Here is a 21,695-nt window from a genome sequence, read left to right as displayed (position 1 = left end):
ACCACACAGTGGGCGGCCGTCCTTTGGTTCTTGTGCGGCCATCGTACGGGCACCCTGGTAAGTGTGTACGGTCCAAATTTTGGGATGGGGTCCCCAAATTTGAGGCGTCCGCCTCGATTTGCATGCCGGACCGCCTCGGGGGGCGATTTTTTTTTTGTCCGGGAGGTTCTCTTGGTCGTTGGGGTTCAGACGGTTTGTCAATCGGACGCCCTGTCATGCATTTATTAAGGTTTAAAGGTCCTCGCTTTTTAACTAAAATGACTGAAATTTGCGTATAAGCTTGATCCGGTGTCCATTTTGGATACTGTAAAATCCTATATTAGGGTAAAATCGCACGCAAATTCCAAATTTGGGCTCAAAATTTGAAGATTCTAAGTAGAAATGACTCAAATAATAAAATCATTGATTTTTATACCATAAAAACTCATAAATTTATCTATTACATGAACATTTCTTTATTAGTGAGAAGATGGGTATGTTACATCCTTCCCCCCTTAAAGAAATCAAGATGTCCTCATCTCGTCACATGAATTGGGGATAATCCTTTAAGAGTGTAGCTTCATCTTCCCAAGTTGCATCCTCTTCAGGGTTATCTTTCCAGTGTACTAGATGTTCTACAAGAGTTCTATTTCGGAGTTGCCTTTCCCTAGAATCTATGATGCTACTGGGCTGTAAGGACTCCTTGAGTAGGGATTACAACTTTTTCATCATCAAGAATATGATCGAGACTGGGTACATATGATTTTAACAAACTTACATGAAATACATTGTGGACATTGATATGGGTTGGGAGTTGGAGTTTATAGGCACTTTTACCTAGACACTTGATAACTGTATAGGGACCACAATACCTAGGGCTGAGTTTCTTATATTTCCCAAGTGATAGAGAACTTCGTTTGGGTCACACTCGTAGAAGAACTCTGTCTCCTTCCTTGAAGATCCTTTCAGACCTCTTGGTGTCAGCATAATGCTTTTGTTGATCTTGGGTAGCTTTAATATCCTTTTGGATTGCCTTGGTTTGTTCCTCCATCTCTTTGAGCATTTTCTTGGATGCCTCAACTCTTATGGTCGGATCAGAGAAATTTAGAGGAGACAAGCATTCTTGCCCATAGAGTGCTTTGTGAATGGTGACATTCCTATGCTCTGATGATAAGATGCATCGTAGGCAAATTCTACTAGAGGAAGGTATTGAATCCACCTTCTTGGTTCCCGTGCATAATATGCTCTAAGAATGTATTCAATTACTTGATTGACTCTCTTAGTCTGGCCATTGGTCTCTGGATGATAAGCTGTGCTAAAGCAAAGTTGAGTTCCCAGGGCTTAAGGACTGCCAGAACTTTGAAGTGAAGTCAGAATCCCGGTCACTTACTATCCTTTTTGGGAGACCATGAAGTTTGAGGACTTCCTTGATGAATATTCGAGCAACATCAGAAGCTTTGAAGGTCTTCTTCGCTAGTATAAGGTGAGCTACTTTGGTAAGTAAATCCACTACTACCAGAATGGAGTCATATCCTCCTTGAACAGTGGGGAGACTTGTGACAAAATCCATACTAATGCACTCCCACTTCATTTGGGGAATATCCAAGGGTTGAAGTTTTCCAGGCATCTTGACCCTTTCAGCTTTGATCCTTTGGCATGAGAGACATTGCTTCAAGTACCGAAGGACATCATTTTTCAAGCCTGCCTAATGAAAGCTCCTTCTTACGGCATTTAATGTTTTTGCATAGCTTGGGTGTCCTGCAGAGCAGGACTATCATGAGCTTCATGGAGGATTAGTTTCTTTAAAGCAGGATCCTTAGGGATACATAGCCTGTGATTGAAGTAGAGGCTTCCTTCATGAGTGGAGTATTCCTTGATTAGATTCTTCTCTTTCTCTGAATTTCCCTCTTCTTCTACTAACTCCATCATCCTCTGATAATCTAGATCATGAGATGAGACTTCTTCCACCTTGACCAGTATGGGATTATTTGGCATTGAAATTGCACTCAAGAAAGATTTGCGGCTAAGTGCATCTGCTACCACATTATCTTTCCTAGGGCGGAATTTGATGTCGAAGTCATATTCTTGTAGAATTTCAATCCATCACCTTTGCCGCATGTTGAGGTTAGGCTGGGTGAAGATCCACTTTAGACTTTTGTGGTCAGTTTTACAAGCTGGAATTTGCCCCCCGAGAGATAATGTCTCCATAATTTGAGGCAATGAATAACTGCTAAGAGCTCCAAATCATGGGTGGCATAATTTGCTTCAGCTTGCTTCAGCTTGCAGGAAGTATAAGCGACTAGTCTTCCTTCTTGGCCTAAGACACCACCAAGTGCTAGACTACTGGCATCAGTAACCACTTCAAATTCCTTAGTGAAATCAGGAAGTTTCAGGACTGGGGCAAAAGTAATAATGACCTTGAGCTGATCAAAATTGTTTTGATGGATTGGCAGCCACACTATTTTGCAATCCTTCTTAAGAAGATCCGTCAAAGGTGCAGCTACCAAGGCATAATCTTTGATAAAAATCCTATACCATCCCGTGATTCCCAAAAACCCACGAACTTCACGAATTGATTTAGGCGATGGCCATTCCAAAGGCCATAACGGGTATTGAAGGCTGTCCTAGGTATATCTGCTTCCTTGACTTTGATCTGATAGTAACCAGACCTCAAATCTATTTTTGAGAAGACTTTGGCCCCATGAAGCCTATCAAGAAGTTCGTCGATGCGAGGGATAGGATCTTATTCTTGACAGTGACTTGATTTAGCCCTCGATAATCTATGCATAGGCGGAGAGTTCCGTCCTTCTTTTTTTGGAAAAGAACAGGTGCCCCCCAAGGAGAGCTATTGGGACATACGAATCCTTGTTCAATGAGTTGGGAAAGTTGCTCTTTAAGTTCAATGGCTTCAGGAAGGGACATTCTATAGGGAATTTTTGAGAAGGGTTGAGCTCCAGGGATCACCTCGATTTAATGATCGACTTCTCGAGGAGGGGGTAGCCTTGTAAGCTTGTCAAGGAAGATGTCAGAGAATTCTTGGAGCCAAGAGGGTTCTGTCTTCATACTAGGTTCAATGGTTTTGTTGAGCTTGACTAAGAAAACTTGTTGACCCTTACGTGTTCCCTTGAGAAGATGCTTTGCCTTGACTACCCTAGATTTAGGTTTTCCTATTATCCCCTGAACAGATATTACTTGGCCATGCTCATTTTCAAAAGTGATACTCCCCTAGTTACAATGAATGCTAGCTTTGCTTGCACAATTAACCAATCCATCCCAAGGATTCCATCATAAATTCCTAATGGCAAGACTCTAAAAAACTGGCCATGAGTTTGCTCATTACCCAGCTCAAAATCAAGGTTTCCTATAGAGTGGCGAGATACTACTTCTTTCCCAACACTAGCTAACTCTACAGTCATTCTGCTAGCTATTTTTTGACTCAAGTTTAATTTTTGCAAACACCTAGGAGAAAGAAATGAATGGGTACTACCACAATCAATCAAAAGCTGAAATGGCTTACCGTGATGAGTGGCTGGGGTTTGGATTACACCAAATTGTTTATTCGGACCTTGGTGTTCTATTGTCGCATGGATGGTGGCGCGCTCTTCTTCAGACATTTCCAAGGTCGGTTCTTCACTTATAATACAGGCGGTCCTAGCAACTGCTCCTCTGCGGCCTCTGCCACGCCCACCGCCTCTTGCACCTTGGTGGATAGGGGTTCCACGGCCTTGATTTCCTCTGCTACCTTGGGGAAATGATGTTGCCATCTTGGGACAGTTGGCTCTAAAGTGTCCCGACTCATTGCACTCAAAACACAGAGGGCCTTCTCTGGAAGAAGCAGCATACGAGCAGGGGACAAAAGAGTTGCCTTGTCGCCCTCTGTTGTAGTAGGGAAAATTTTGTTAGGGTTTCTTGTAGGGTTAATCTTTAGGATTTGCTTTAGGGTAAGATCTCTTTTGATGCTTAGGTTTGTCAGTCCTCATTTCTTTCACAAGGGGATTTGCTCGTATGAGAGTATCCTGTAATGTGCTTGGCCTCATTGCTTCAAGGCGGGAATCTAAGGGTTCATTTAACCCTTGGCAAAAACAAGCCACTTGCTGTTGGGAAGTAGTCATAGCTAGGGCATACTTCCGAAGAGTGATAAATTTGGAATAGTAGTCCTCAAGAGTTAAGCTGCACTGTCTAAGACTAAAAAATTCATTCATCTTTATGGATTCATGGGATGGGGGAAGATATCTTTCCTTCACTGCCTGCCTGATGTCTTCCCACGTTTGAGAATGCTCAGTGACTTCCTTGTCACGGCACCACTGTTTCCGCCATATTTTAGCATCTCCGATGAGGCAAAACCGTGCAAGCATAGACTGATTTTCTACTCCAGTACCGGCGGCAGAGAAATAATCGTCCATCGCCTCAATCCAGACTTCAGCATCCTTCTCAACCTTTGAACCTTCTCCTTTAAAGGAGGGAGGCTGCATTTGCTTGAGCAGGAGCTTCTTCTCCTGGGTATCAGTGTAAAGCGCATTGGGAAGTGGAGGGTGATCATCTTGGCCATCATTGTAAAAACAATTTTAAGATTACAAGATTCATATTTGCACAACGCTTATTTTCGGAGAGTAAAACATTGAAATCATTTTATTTTCAAATATTTACAAGGACGAGTTTTATTACAAAGATCTGAGACTAATATAATTAGTCTTATTTGCCATCAAGGGAGATTCATAAGCTTGACTATGACATAAGGGTAGAGCGGTCCACATAGGTGAAATATGGGGGTTCCGCTGTAGTTTCTACTAAGACTCTAAAAACTGATGGTAAGGGTGGTAGACTCTGGATTGGGGTAGGTCCCAACAAAGCTACTCTATCAGCAGGTAAGATCTGCATCACTTAGTCATACACCCACCAGTGATCCTGAGGTATGTGAATCCCATCTATAGTCACAGAGGTGTCGGCCCTGAGGGTACCGCGAGCGACGAACCAAAATAAATGGATCATCTTCAACTTTTCAATCCAACGAATCCGCTTTAGGTCGGTGGTAAGGTTCCCAATTCAATCTGCTCGGATGAAGAAATATCTCAGCCCACGACTCCAGAAATCTCTACCCCATCCTCTTTTAATACGAGAGAAATGAGGGAGGGACATCTTCTCTAGTATCTGCAGCATGGTGTCACGGAACTCAAAATTTGAGGAGTGACTATAGCAGTCTCGAAGATGCATTGGAAAACTAGAAACTTTGAGTATTCATCTTTCTCTTCCTACAATCATTCAAACATCAATTCAACTTGTTTGTTTTAGTAGGATGTTTTATTAATTAGCATTATGTTAGGTAAAACATTCATTGCAAAACAGTCCTTAAATGGCAATTCCTAGGATCTAAGATCGGCTCTGATACCAATTGCAAGGTTCCCTCCTTCTAAAATAGGAGAAACACTTACAATAGTCCACTAAGTCTTAATTTAGAGAAAATTTTTGATTTATCGACACCTTGACCATGTAGAGATGCAAGGATACGATTCATAGGTAAGACCTAGTCCTATCCCGCAGGGGAAGTGTGATCTTCTAAAAATCAAATCACCCATAGGGTAATTGATCTTAAATTGGGCAACTACTAGACTTGATTTCTAGAGGCAATGCTTTTTTCCTCATCCATGCAAGGCATAGCCGCTGACCTAGTCTTCTAGAATAGAGTTGCCCAAGAACCTATTTATCTACCGTAGGGCTTTCACTTAATCTATTGGAAAGCTACCCGACTAATCGGGTCCACCCGTCCGTAGGATGGTGCCATCGGGGCATTCCATCCTCCCACTTCCCACCCTACTCACACGTCAATTTGTTTTCTAATTAATCCCACCACACTGTTTGACATAAATAAGCACGTTCCTTAATTAAGGCCCTTTTCACAAGGTTTGTTAAAACAGCCTTTTTACACAATACAATCATGCCAAAGACGAGATATATATATATAAAGTTTATACATGAATCAATTTCATACAAGCCAAACCGGCTCTCTTATTCTTTTCCTTTATACTGCCGATGATCTAGAATTCGGCCTTCCAGCCTCTACATGGTGGGCAAAACCCTACGGGACCATACACCTCATCGTCGGCCGCCGTTGGCGAGGACTCAAGCTGGCCTATCGCCCTCTCAGGCTCCATCGCTCGATCCTCCCGCCCCTCAGAGGGATGTCTGCACACTAGGGTGGGCTTATTCACCACACTAGCCTAGGCCCTCAGGATTAGGCAGCATCATAATCTCTCGCCTCAATCAGCGAACCTTATTCTCCCAATGGTATGAGGGATACCTTGGGCCATTCCCAGCCTTTGCTAACGACACCACTCGGCTACACAAGCACGGAACGGAGTTAGCGTTGAAGCCAGGAAAAACTTGCACTCTTTAAAGATAACAATTTCAATGCAATTTATTGAATATAGCATCACACAATTCGTAACTTCATACAATTTTATGTCATTATTTTAAAAGGAAAAGATACACATTTATTAGCACTAATATAAAAAAAACTCCTCTTTAAAATATAACCAAGCTAACCTGGCCACCATTTCCTTGAGGAGCTTGAAAAGGGAGGGTTGGAGACGCATCGAGAGCATCTTCCCTAATCTCGTTGTTTACGCGCTCCTCTCGAGGCAATATTCTGATGTTTTTGGAAAGGGGCCATCTTGGACGTCGTCTTGTAGGGCTCGCTGTCGCCGTCGAAACGCTTCATTTGGATCTCAATTCTGAGATCGTTTGCTCACCGTATGAGCAAAAGACTATAGCGCATGAACCCTTTCTTAAGGCAAAAACCTCTTATTAAAGTCTACAGAAATTGGGGGGGGGAAGGGAATTGTGAGATGTCCTTAAGACAAAAACGTTTTGCTAAAGGGGAGAAGGGCTGAGGGCTGCTGTAAGTCTCTTCACACGGGGGGGAGAGAGAGAGAGAGAGAGAGAGAAGAGTTAAGAACACTGCCTCCTAGCAAGAAGGGGGATAGAGAAAAATTGCCTTATCTGAAAAGAGGCAAATGAGGGGGTGTGAGAGGGGTGGCTGTACTACAGCAAGTACACTGCACAGGGACGGACGGTGGTACAACAGGGCATACGCTGCGCAGAAATACGTGTTGCTTGTGGAGCACCACGGGGGTTTATATAGCTGTGGGGTACGAGTACGAGCGCTGCGCAAAGCAAGGACGAAAGGACGGTGTACTGTCAAAGGCTATGGATCAGTGGCCTACATGGATCTAGGGGAAAGGTATGGTGTCGGCTACCAGGGAAAGGAGTGGTATGTATGTACCTTATCTGGTTTAGGGTAGCATGGGTGTCCACGTAGCGGTACATGTGGACCACACAATGGGCGGCCGTCCTTTGGTTCTTGTGCGGCCATCATACGGGCACCCTGGTAAGTGTGTATGGTCTAAATTTTGGAGCGGCGTCTCCAAATTTGGGGCGCTCGCCTCGATTTGTATGTCGGACCGTCCCAGGGGGCGAAATTTTATTTTGTCCAGGAGGTTCTCCTGGTCGTTGGGGTTCAGACCGTTCGTCAATCGGACGCCCAGTCGTGCATTTATTAAGGTTTAAAGGTCGTCGCTTTTTAACTAAAATGACTGAAATTTGCGTATAAGCTTGATCCGGTGTCCATTTGGATGTTGTAAAATCCAATATTAGGGTAAAATCGCACGCAGATTCCAAATTTGGGCTCAGAATTTGAAGATTCTAAGTAGAAATGACTCAAATAATAAAATCATTGATTTTTATACCATAAAAACTCATAAATTTATCTATTATATGAACATTTCTTTATTAGTGAAGATGGGTATGTTACACACAGATCAATTCGAAGGGTCTCAAACTTAGTTTCAGATTTGGTGGGAGTTTTGAGTGTATTTTTCTAAACTAGTCACACCTTCTTTCCTCGAAACTGACGAAAGAGTTTGGTCTTGGTCATAGTCTGATTCAAGGTTCGAGTCGGATAAGATTTTTCCTGAACTATCTTTCTCGAAAAGGTTTGATAATTCAGTTACTATTTTACTGAATTTCTTTCTTTGAATATTCACTTAACTGATTTCTAAATTAGTTACAAATTCCAATGAGGAATAAATTGATCATTTATCTGAATATTTCGATCTCGATAGATTTCTTGAATTTTCTTTTCACAATCTGTGTGAATATAAAACGATCGAAATTTCTCTCTTAGAGTATTTAATTATTCATTTATCAAATACTCATAGAATTTAAACATAGAATTTAAGAGAATTCTAATTTTGATATAAAAATTCTTTATGCATCTATTTATTTTATTGAATTTCTTTCTTTGAATATTTACTTAACTAATTTCTAAATTAGTTACGAATTCCAATGAGTAATAAATTATTTATTTATCTGAATATTTCGATCTCGATAAATTTCTTGAATTTTCTTTTTACAATCCATGTGAATATAAAACGATAGAAATTTCTCTCTTAGAGTATTTAATTATTCATTTATCAAATACTCATAGAATTTAAACATAGAATTTAAGAGAATTATATTTTTGATATAAAAATTCTTATTTATGCATAAAAATCAACTTCAATGGGAATAACACTTTTATAAAAAAAATCCTTTTATGCATCTATTTATGCATAAAATCAAATTTAATAGGAATAACACTTTTAAAATAAAAAGAATTTCTTTATGCATCTATTTATGTATAAAATTAATTTTCATAGGAATAACGCTTTTACAATAGAAAATTCCTTTATGCATCTTTCTATGCATAAAATTTAAATTTAATAAGAATAACACTTTTATAATAAAAAATTTTCCTTCATGCATCTTTCTATACATAAGATCAAATTTAATAAGAATAACACTTCTATAATTAAAAAATTTTCTTTATGCATCTTTCTATGCATAAAAATCAAATTTAATAGGAATAACACTTTTGTAATGAAAAAATTTTTCTTTATGCATCTTTCTATGCATAAAAAATAAATTTAATAAGAATAACACTTTTATAATAAAACAAATTCCATTACGCATCTTTCTATGCATAGAAATCAAATTTAATAAGAATAACACTTTTGTAATAAAACAAATTTCCTTTATGATTTCTATGCATAGAAAGATGCATAAAGGAAATTTTTTTATTACAAAAGTGTTATTCTTACTAAATTTGATTTCTATGCATAGAAAGAAATTTAATAAGAATAACACTTTTATAATAAAACAAATTTCATTATGCATTTTTCTATGCATAGAAATCAAATTTAATAAGAATATCACTTTTATAATAAAAGAAAATTTCCTTTATGCATCTTTCTATGCATAGAAATCAAATTTAATAAAAATAACACTTTTGTAATTAAAAAATTTTGTTTATGCATCTTTCTATGCATAGAAATGAAATTTAATAAGAATAACACTTTTATAATAAAAAAATTCCATTATGCATCTTTCTATGCATAGAAATCAAATTTAATAAGAATATCACTTTTATAATTAAAAAATTTCATTATACATCTTTCTATGCCTAGAAATCAAATTTAATAATTAATATAAGTGATATCCATGCATATTCATAGGTGAATATGTACATGGAGTAATTAGAATTTTTCTTTTAGATGCAAAAATGGTGCGAATCACTCTTTTGGAATAACATAAAAGCAAACTTTCTTTTTCACAAAATTCTAAAATTTTTTGCCATAACCTCCTTTGTATGGCTAACCATTTCTCGTTTTTATCTTTCTCTACTTAACTTAATTAACCTAATTTAGAATTATAGAACTCTAATCTACACAATTTTCTAAATTCAAGAGAGTAAACAATAAGAAGAATTTAATTAATCACTTAGTTAATCTTTCTAGGATTAAGAAAGGTTGGAATGTAAAGAAGAGAAGGGGGTGGACTTTTCATCAAAGGCATAGCATTTGAATTTAATTCAATCATTTGCAAAACATAAAAATCAAGAAAACCATAGATTTTTCACTAAAATTCATAAACAAAGTAAGAAAATTAGCTTACATGGAGCTTTTAAGCTCTCCTTTGGCTTGAGGGATTGAGGGTTCTACTCTTGTTTGAAGCAATAGTGGCCACCAATTCACTTTGGAGAGGATTAGGCCAAAAACAATTGAATTATTAAAAAAATCAATATAGATGGCTCAGGACAGGAGTAGAGTAACAATGCATAAACACAATTAAGCTTTTACACAGGAGGAGGGTTCTATTTATAGGAAAAAGTGAGCCGCTAACCAAACAAACTGATTCTAGAATTTTCGAGATCAGTTTGGTCAATTTTTGACCATTTTTGGATCAGTTCAGCTTACTTTTTGGATCTAGTTTTGAAATAGGAGAGAGAAGAGATGAAAATATCTCATTATATTGATTAAAAATTGGGGGTAATGATGAGAAAAAGGCACCTACTTCATGAGGGAGATCCCCACACTGAGGTGTCAAAATTCAGTTTTTTAATTCTTTTCTTTGGTCCTTAGTCCACTCTTCATCTTATGTGAGTATTTACTCATTTTTAGGGGGGGGTTCTTTTATTCTTCAATTTATCTCCTCCCTACACTTGGATTGATCCTATTGGCCCATAGGAATCTTAATTGGACCATAATCCAAAAATTTCTAAAAATCTAGACCCTTAGACTAAGGTCCTTTATACCTATTTTCAATTAATTCCAATTGCACATTGGAAAGTTCTTTTTGAATTTTTGTTTCAGGGGAAACCATTTTAAACACTAGGAGGATTTTTATATCCAAAAATATCACAATTCTGAATTACCTCCCTCTAGACATTTTCTCTCTCCAGGCCAAAATAAGGTAAAACAGGATCTTTCTTTTATTTCAGAGAGGGGAATAATTATAAGATCAGAAGGGGAGGTTCTTACACCTGCACACCTCAAAAGCTAGAGGTTCTTACACCTGCACACCTCAAAAGCTGGAGGGAGGAATCTTACATTAATCTTATGAACTACAATCCTAATGGGCGGTAAACCTTAGGGCAATTCAGTAAGAAAGATATCTTATGATTCCTCTTTGATATCTTCTAAAGACCATGTCTCCCAAGCATCTAATTTATCCACATTTAAAATACAATCAACATTAGATGAAAAGGGATCAAGAACACACTGAAATACTTCACAGTCTAAATTTACAAACATTTATATCACTATCACCTATGATAATTAGGTCATCAAAATTTTACTAGTAGATGAATACTAGAAAAATTGGATATCTGGAATCCAATAGTGACAAGATACTACCCTATCTTGTTTAACCATGCTCTAGGTGCTTTCTTCAAGTCATACAAGGCTTTGCACAACCTATAAACTAAATTGAGATTCCTCATAACCTAGTGGCTGCATAATGTATACCTTCTCTTGTAGATCATCATTTAATAATGCATTATTTACATCCTTTGATGTAAAGACCATCCCTGGAATCCAATAGTGACAAGATACTACCCTATCTTGTTTAACCATGCTCTAGGTGCTTTCTTCAAGTCATACAAGGCTTTGCACAACCTATAAACTAAATTGAGATTCCTCATAACCTAGTGGCTGCATAATGTCATTATTTACATCCTTTGATGTAAAGACCATCCCTTAGCTACAACGATAGTAATGACTACTCTAACATTTGTAATTCTAGAAAATGGACTAATTATCTCCTCATGGTATATACCATAGGTCTACATATAGCCCTTGGCAATCAATCTTACCTTGTACCTCCTCACATACCCATCTGAGTTATGATTTAGCTTACACACCCCCACTTGCATTGACTTGCCTTCTTATCCTTAGGCAAAGGCATTAACTCCCATGTTGCATTTGCATTCAATGATGCTACCATCTTCTCACCTATGGTATCTTTAAATTTTGGATTTCCAAGTGCCTGCTCAAAGAAATTGGGCTCTACCTCTTGTGTATACCCTTGACCATTTATGCATAATGATGGGTTATATACCCATCATATCTCAACATATCTCAACAAAGTATCTAACCCAAGAAATCCCACGTACATCTAGGAGTTTTTGATGCTACTCTTATCTCAACAAAGTATCTCAACCTATCTCAACAAAGTATCTAACCCAAGAAATTCCACGTACACCTAGGAGTTTTTGATGTTACTCTTATCTTTCTCACGTGTCGTAACTATTGTTGGTATCCCAAACTCCTTATTAAGGCTTTGTTATAAGCCACTATCCCTATCAACATAAGAATGACATACTAATACATTAGGCATCATAAAGTGATGATCAACTATCCCCATTAATATAAGGATGACATCCTGATACATTAGGCATCACAAAGTGCTGATCAACTTTCTCTTTTACTTTAGTAAAACATGTAAATTTTCTAAATTTTATAGCATGTGTAATACCACCAAAATGATGTGTCATAATGTCTCGCACTTGAGGACCCTCTTGTTCCACTAAATACTTATGATTGCTACTCTCCATTTTGGGAAGCCACTTTTCCTTTTACATCATCCCCTATAGCATCCTCGGGGTGCATACCAACTCCTCATCTCATGTGTAGTAGGTTCATAGTATCTATGTCCTTTTTGCTCAAGGAAATACCCAATAAAGATACATTGTTCTACCTTGGGATCTAACCTAATTTTCACTTCATCTAGCACATGTACATATGCAATTCACCTAAATACCTTCAAGTGTCCCAAATCTGGTTTTCACTTTGTGTAGCGCATGTACATATGCAATTCACCCAAATACCTTCAAATGTCCCAAATTTGGTTTTATACTAATAAACGTATATTCAAGCATCATTCCATGAATTGCTAGTAAACATATATTCAAGCATCATTCCATGAATTGCTACTGAAGTGAGGGTTTTATTCATAATGTATAGGGTAGTTTCTATTACTTTAGGCCAAAAATAATTAGGTATATGCTTTTAGGATATCAAGGCACAAGCAGCTTTAGCAATGTGCATGTTCTTTCTTTCCACAACCCTATTCTATTGTAGAGTGTACCTACATGTAAATTGCATCTTGATTCCTTGATCTATCAAGAAATTACTAGACTCATTGGAGTTCTCCCCCACCATTTGATCTTAGGGATTTAATGTGCATACCTTTCTCCTTCTCAACTATAGCTTCAAATCTTTGAAAGTGAGCAAACACCTCACTTTTCTCCTTCATAAAGTAAACCCACACTTTGATAATGTGATCCTTGATCAATGTAACTTATTTACGTACAACCTACACTTGATGAAATTGATTACTATACATTAGAATATAAACATTCAATATCCTTGCTCTCATATTCTTATCATGGAGGAAAGCATGTTTGGTCTATTTACCAAGATGCCATGCTTCACAAACTTTATTCATACGGTCAACCTTAAACTTTGGTAAACCTGTATAATATTTTGGACATGCATAGAATTTAGCCATTTGTATATTCATATGACCAATGTGCTTATGACATATGTCAATATCTATAGTGACGCATATCCTATGTGTAAACATGATTGCCTTCACCTTAGGGCATGCTAACATCCAAAGTAAACATTTGAGGCCATTTCTATTACCATTGGTGTGACTAAGTAACATTCATTCTTGAAGTCTTCCAACTCTCTCCAGTTTAAATAACTAATCATACTCTTTTCCAAGACTATTTAAGATGACCAATACAAAGTCATCATATTTTACTAGTGCTCAAGAGCATCTCCAAGTCATCATATTTTACTAGTGCTCAAGAGCATCTCCAAGCTCTTTCACCCTTCAAAGAATAATCACTGATACACATATTATTACTCTTTACATTATACAGTCCTTGTTTTAATTGTATCTTTCTAGCCTTGGTATTTATGCTACATAACTTTTCTAAGGTATCCCACACATTCTTAGGTGTCATTGTATGTAACCAACATAACTTTTCTAAGGTATCCCACACATTCTTAGGTGTCATTGTATCCAACATACTAATAGAGAGCCAATACATCACTTTGTTTTGTTCTATTTATAATTGTAGTATATACTGTATAATCATACACCGTAATTTACAATTGATCTGCATTGGGAGGAAGTGGGCTTGATGAGGAGGTGGGCTTCATCTTCTTCGATGGTCTTCGTTCTTCTTCATCTTTGTCTTGAACTTAATCTGCTAGGAGATCTGTTCTTGATAGTTGTACCTCTCGAGGCAACAGTTCTAGACAACACACCGGCTCTTTCTTGTCCTCGTTAGATATCTTTTACCATAAGGAGGCAATGTGTCTGGTTCATTTATTCCTGCCACAAGATCTTGGGCTGTGTATGACAGTTAGTAGGGGCATCTTAGTGCTTGACATCCATGCCCCTAACCAAACACCCACAATGCAAATTGTTTCTCCACCAGCACCACTTTCTCAACATTCAATGGCACATCATATCCACCACAAAACCTGGAGAGTACTTTCAATGCAAATAAAGGAAAATTTGCATTGTCTTTTGAGAACTTTTTATGAAATATAATGATCTGCACATCAAAATTGTAATCATCATGATTCAAGTCAACTTACTATCAATTATAAGCAAGTGTCATAAAGTGTACGCACCTTTTGATTCAAGTCAACTTACTATCAATTATAAGCAAGTGTCAAAGTGTACGCACCTTTTGATGATTCAAATGTCTAATATATTCAACGAGACCAGCATCCTTTTGATGACATGTTGATTTTGAACTGCTAGCACCGCATTATCTTGAGCCTTCTACTCTCTTCAGGAAATCATCATCATATACAAAAACCTGCAAGTAATGTAATACGTTTATATAAAATAAACGCAAAACAAATACTAATAGCTTAAGAAATTTTTGGTACTGTTACCTGTTGATTTTCATCACCCTCAAGCATTTTGCTTGTCCACAAAGATCGTAGACTTACTATCTTCATGCATGGTAGTTGCTATATATTTACCCAGATCTGCCAAACCAAGACGGCCCTACGATTACTACATCCTCCTCCTTGGAAGGCAATTGGCTTTCATATGCCCTAGCTTCATTGAACATGTCCCTTAATATCTCCTTTGTGCCAAGCAGATACTTAGAGTCTTGGACTACAGAATCAACTAGGAGGTGTTTGTCAACTCCTTACTCTACCCACCCCATGTCTGCTTCACTATAATTTGCTTTAAAGAAGCCAAGCAATAGTCTTCACGAACATTAAAATGATGCATAATGTCTGTTAAGAATACATAATCACATTGGTCTGCCATAGTAAAGCTAGGCAAAGAAGGAAGTGACAAGTCCCCTTGTTCATTTTCATTAGATGGACTGGCTTCCAATGGGGTTATACTCATGGGTGCTGCTGCATATCGCCACCGACAAGGGATGTACTAGTGGGAAAGGTTTCCTTTCGGCCTTTTCGGCCTCTGCCCTCTCCTCTACTGGATTGATAGCCACCTCTTCTTCAACTCCATCATCCTCGATTGGCACTTGACATCTTGGTAAATCTGTTTTTTGGGGCTTAGAGTCTTCAGTAAGGAGATGTAGAAAACAAAGAAATCCATAACTGTATTAGAGAAGGTGACACTTCTTTGAGTGTGATGGGCATTTCTCCTATACTCTACTGCCGTGGTTGGGGATCTTTTCAAGACAGTGGTTGAGCCTTATTTTCATGACTTTTGTCTATTGCAAAATCAGATGGATGAACATATCGTTCACCATCGGATGTCACGATGTTCCATAAAATATCTATTCATAATCCTACTCTTGGTCATCGAGAAAAATACTAGAAATCTTGATAATGTTCTCAAAAAAAAGAAATTCTACATTGAACATTACAAAAAATTAAGGAGCACGGTGATGGGCATGTGCATTGTATAGGAACATATGCAACTTTTCTACACAAGACTCTTTTGCCTAGTTCACTAGATTCCAAAAGAATGTCCAACTCAGGAGTTGACATGCCTAAAGCAACATTTCAGTCAATTAAGACAAGCATGCTTAATATACAAAGGGTCAGTACCAGCGATAAGGGGCTTAGGCGATGTATGCGAGCACCATGTCGGTTGGTACTGACCACAAAACAAAAGGATACAAAAGGGGTCAGTATCAAGAGATTAGGGGCTTACGCGATGCATGCAAGCTCCCTAGTGCTTGGTACTGACTCCTTCTGTATAAAAGGATAGACATGGGGGTAAACATGAGGCCATATGGATAGTACCAAGCGGTAGGGGGATTACACGATTTACCCAAGACCCTTACCACTTTGTACTGACCCAGATAACAAAATGGAAGACCCCAAAACTTAAAAAAACAAAAGGGGGTCAGTATCAAGCAATTAGGGACTTACGCAATGCCTGCGAGTTCCCTACCGCTTGGTAGTGACCCCTTGTGTATAAAAGGACAGACATGGGGGTAAATATGAGGCCATATGGATCATGGGGTCAATACCAAGTGGTAGGGGGCTTATGCGATGTCCAAGAGCCCCTGCTTTGTACTGACCCAGATAACAAAATTAAAGAAAATGGTGTCAGTAAAAGAACAAGCTATAAGGCACTACAAGGATACTTGCTTTGGCGATAGCGGCAAGGGAGCTCAACACCACGGCAATGGGAAGGCACATGTTAGATGATGGCGATGCAGAGGGATGACACGAAGGGCAGAGAGCTCGACACACCAAGGATTTAGGAAGGGTTTAGGATGGGCAGAAAGCTCGATGCCCCCACAAGGAGATTTAGGCCATTTTAGACCCACGTGGTGGTCTTAGCACCACGCATGTGGTGTGTCCTATTCATAAGTGGCTTTATAAGGTCTCACACATTTATAATCTATTTTACCCTTTATATAAGGCCATTGAAAAATTGAAGGGTTAATTTTTAAAAATCCCCTTGTAATGCCTAGGGAAAAAACAACATAATAGAATTAACCCTTCAAATAAAAGTTTCATCCCATGCCTTCAAAAATGAGTATGCATCACAGTTTAGCAAACTATAGTTCATAATTTTTTTTTTGTCTGTAAGGTTGTGTGTGTGTGTGTGTTTAGAATGAATATTGTGAGCATTTAATTAGAGAGAGAGATAGAGAGAAACACATCCCTGTAGATTTGATTAAAAGCCTCAGTTTTCTTGTGGAGATAAAAGAAGAAGAAGGGGTGATGGCGATGCAGAGGGGTGACGCAAAGGGCAATTGTAGGAAACTTGACACGAATGAATGAAGCTCCCAAGGGAGATACAAGCCGTTAAAAACAAATGTGGTCCCACACCACGTGATCTTAGCACCACTCCCATGGTGTGTACTAATGATCATAAGTGGCATTTATAAGGTCTGACGCATGAATGACACGTTAATATGCTAGGTACTCTCACTCCTCTCCTCTACTACATGTGTTTGATTTATTTTAGAAAATGTTATCGCGGGGCTCTATTGCCTTTGCCTCGTGACTGCATCTGCATCCTCATTGACCCCCCAAACTCAAAGAACGCCATCGCCTCCTCTATATCTATTGCATCTGCAAGTATTTTGAGATTTTTTAACCTAAACATAAGTGTTCATTTTTAGGTCAGTACCGTGTGATAAGGGGCTCACGACCTCTTTATCACTTGGTAACAACCTTTTCTTAATATGTTGTAGTCTGTCAGGGTAATGTTGCTAACAAGTTCCGCACCAAGCGATAGGAGGCTCATTGGCATCCTACTGGCCCATATCGCTTGGTACTGAGCCCCCTTAGGGTCATGTTGCTCATGGGGTTAGTACTAAGTAGCACGAGTCTCTTTGGCTTCCTTAATATTGATCCCCTTTTGAGATTTATTTTCTCGAGGGGTTAGTACCAAGTGATAGGAGGCTCGTGGGCATTGTGTTGGCCCCATATCACTTGGTACTAACTCCCCTGGGAATACGTTGCTCACGGGGTTAGTACCAAGTGACACGGCTCTCATTGACATCCTGCATGCCCTATATCGCTTGGTATTGATCCCCTTTTGTGGTTATTTTTCTCATGGGGTCAGTACCAAGTGACCAAAGTCTCATTTGTAGGCACTATTTCACTTGGTATTGTCCCCCTAGCGGTCACCTTGCTAACAGCGGGGACAATACCAAGCAATAGGTGTCTTGTGGGCATCGCACTGGCTCCATTTCGCTTGGTACTGACTTCCCTTGGGAGACATTGCTCTCATGGGATCAACACCAAGTGACAAGAGTCTCGTTGGCATCCTGTAGGCCCTATATTGCTTGGTGTACTGACCCCTTGCTTCATTTTTCTCACAGGGTTAGTACCGAGCGATATGAGGCTCATTAGCATCCTGCTGGCCTCATATTGCTTGGTGTTGACTCCCCTTTGGGTCATGTAGCTTACAGACTATACTATAAGATCTTGTTAAGCGTGAGTCAATACTACCAAGTAATTAGTTTGTGAGTGGGCATCCCACTTGTCCGTTATCGCTTGGTATTGACTCCCAACAATTTTTTGGTTGTGATCTTACTGAGTTTATTTATTGCATGGCGCATACCAAGCAAACTTATCGAAGGGTAAATACAAGTGAAAGGCCTATGGATTCGCTTCAGGTGCAAAGTAAGAGGAGAAGATATCAAGCCCAGGCTACCATTTCAGAGGCTTGTGCATGGTATTGGTGAACACTGAGTATTGGCATGCAATGGTAAGCATCTACAGTTTTGTGTCCCCAAGAAATTATTGAAGACTGGCTCATATATTTTTTTGAAGATGCATATTTGCTTCCTGCTCATGCCCATAGGCTTACAATAATGACTAAGTATTTCGATACACTCCGTAGATTGAGGTACACATATGACCGTCTATTAGCACCTACCTCTGTTTAGCGATCGTTGCATGCTTGGAGATCTTGACGGTCTCACCCCTCCATCCTCGTGCAAGGCCAATTGAGGACACCCATGCTGGTCATGACAAGGACACCCGCTCTCAGACTTGAAGAAAAGCATAAGCACAAGACAAGCTGCAACAAGATGCCACACAACCAGAACCTCACACACAACCACAAGGACAACCAAAGGCTGCTACCGCATAGTCATAAACAGTCCCATTTTGCTAGTGATGGTGATAATTTTTCTGATGATCAAGCAGATGATGATGCATGGCAAGAAGCCAACATGTTTCGTATAGAAACCAACATTCATTGTTGAAGCAGAAAATACTAGAGAATTAAGGGAGTTGGAGAATATTGCACCTGTCAATATGGCATTTATAATTTAGGGAAGCAGGCTTGTTACCAGCTTAGGTGCAGCTGACTTTGGTGTTTTGCGATGTGGCGAGATACTAGAAGTCATAGTGACACATTCGTGAATGTATCACTATGGTATGTTGGCATGATTGTGTTGTATTCTATTTTCTAATTCTAATTCTATTTTTTGAAAATCCTATTTCTATTTTCTCACAAATCCTAATTCTATTTTCTATTCATTGTTGCCTGAATGTATTGTCTGTTGCTTCTACTAGAAGAGATACAAAATAGTACATATGTTATAGACCCTCTCATATCAGAGCAATTACAAAATGAGGGGACATCATTTTTGGACCTAATGGACTGGTTTCAGGGGGTCAACCTTGATTTGTTGGCGCGAATTATTATCACGGCTTATAACAAAGAGTGAGTCGTGTGTTAAGTTATGAACTGACAACATATATTAGGTAATTTGTATGTGTTGTTTTTTATAACACCTATGTCCTATTTTTTTTCAATGCACATTGGAATTTTCTTCGTTAAGACATTGAACAAGATACATGTTACTTCGCAAACTCTTTGTTTGAATATCATGGTTGCATCAGAGAGAGTAAGTCCCTATTGACATTTCCCTCTTCCACAATCATTTACATAGATTTATTGAAGTAGGATAAACTAATGCTTGTTTTTCAACCTTTCATATGTGCTCGAAAGTTTGCATCAGTTGTGGAACACCTATTATTGGAGCCTAATCTTATTCATACCATGAGATATCAAAGGATAAAGGTTCTAGTCCATCTAGGCGATAATAGATGTGGATGGAGGATGTGTCTTAATGCATTTCTTTTGCTAGAAAATATTTTTAATATTCCTGATATAAGTGATGTTTATAATCAACATCTCCATCACCTAGAGTAGACCTCTATGAGGTTTCTAACAAAACATTTTCCTTTGTGTACAAGAACTTAATCTGCACAAATATACTCAATTGCATGTTAAACAAATATACTCAATTGCAATTCAAGATAAAAGCTGTACAAAGAATTATTTTGGCGATACATGATTATGCTGCAAAAGAAGAGATAAGACATGCATGAGATTTTTCAAGGGAATACAAAGAGCGTAGGCATCACCAAACAAGAAGAACAATACCAAAGGGAAGTGCAAGCCCACCAAGCTGCTAATCGAATTCGAGAGGTGCACAATTGAGGTGGATGAATGGGTGGAATCTAGGAGATAGGTTTGTTGAGATTCAAGCTCGATGTCAGCTTGTATCAGTTGCACTATGTGCTGGCGTGTTAGGTAGTAGTGAAAAGATGTAGGGGAGAAGAGAGCTTGAGCTCTTGCAAGCATACACACAAACACAAAACCCTAAAAGAGCACACACAAGGTGAGAGGCTGAAAATCTTCTTCTTCTTCACACAACACTCAACACACCATATACAAAGATAAGAGTACACACATATGAAAAGATAACCAAATACATACTAGGGTTATCTATAGTGTGAACCCAACTAAATGAGCTGGTGCTATAACTATGCCAGTCTCTAGAATGCCTGTCACATAGCCTGTCATCCCACTGGCCGCATATCACCCATGATCTCACCAACCATGCCAGTGGTGTAAGTGTGAGGCCTATCCCCCAAGTCAGTGTCCACCGCCTTACTAGATGAGCTCGACATCTCAACACTCCCCCTCCAGCTCAACTCCATCGCACGTACACCAAGGAAAGCCCTAAATCTGCGGAGCTTCTCTGTATCCAATGCTTTGGTGAAGATGTCAGTGACCTGATCCTGTGTGGTGCTGACATAAACAAGGTCAATGTCTCCTGCCAAAACCTTTTCTCCGACAAAATGGTAGTGGACCTCTATATGCTTTGTGCAAGCATGAAAAACTGGGTTCGTGGCCAACTACTGTATACTGCTAATGTTGTCATAGAAAATGACAACTTGTCTATCCACTGATAGACCCAAATCTACAAGTAGCTTTCTCAACCAAGCTACCTCACATGCTGCCATAGCAGCACCTCTGTACTTGGCCTCTGTAGTACTGGATAGAGCAACCGTAGGCTGCTTCTTGCTGCTCCAAGTCATAGTAGCACTCCCTAAAGAAAACATGAAGCCACTAGTAGATCTTCTATCTTTGAGATACTACTAGCCCAATCAGCATCTGTGTACCCATGTACACATATCTCTGTCCCAGTTTCATAAAATAGTCCACAATGCAAAGTAGACCTCACATACCTCAGTATGCGTCTCAATGCATCCAAATGCGGCTTCCGAGGAACCTGCATAAACTGACTCACCAACCCAGCAGCATAGCTCAAATCTGGCCTGGTGATCGTCATGTAGATCAAGCTTCCTACTATGTGCCTATACATAGTAGGATCCTCCGAAATCTCTCCTGAATCTGCACTCAACTTGCCATTTTGATCCAATGGCAGTGAGATAGGCTTACAGCCTATCATACCATACTTGGATAACATATCCAAGCCATACTGTCTCTACAGTAATCCATGTGGTGACCTAATCACCTTAATGCCCGAGAAATATCTGAGCTCCCCCAAATCCTTCATCTCAAACTTCTGTCTAAGCAAGATCTTTACATCAAAG

The sequence above is a fragment of the Cibotium barometz genome, chromosome 50 (assembly GCF_041138505.1).
Source record: "Cibotium barometz isolate CiBa-2024 chromosome 50, ASM4113850v1, whole genome shotgun sequence".
Taxonomy (NCBI): Eukaryota; Viridiplantae; Streptophyta; class Polypodiopsida; order Cyatheales; family Cibotiaceae; genus Cibotium; species Cibotium barometz.
The sequence above is the reverse complement of the archived record's forward strand: the minus strand, read 5'-3'. Positions refer to the sequence as shown.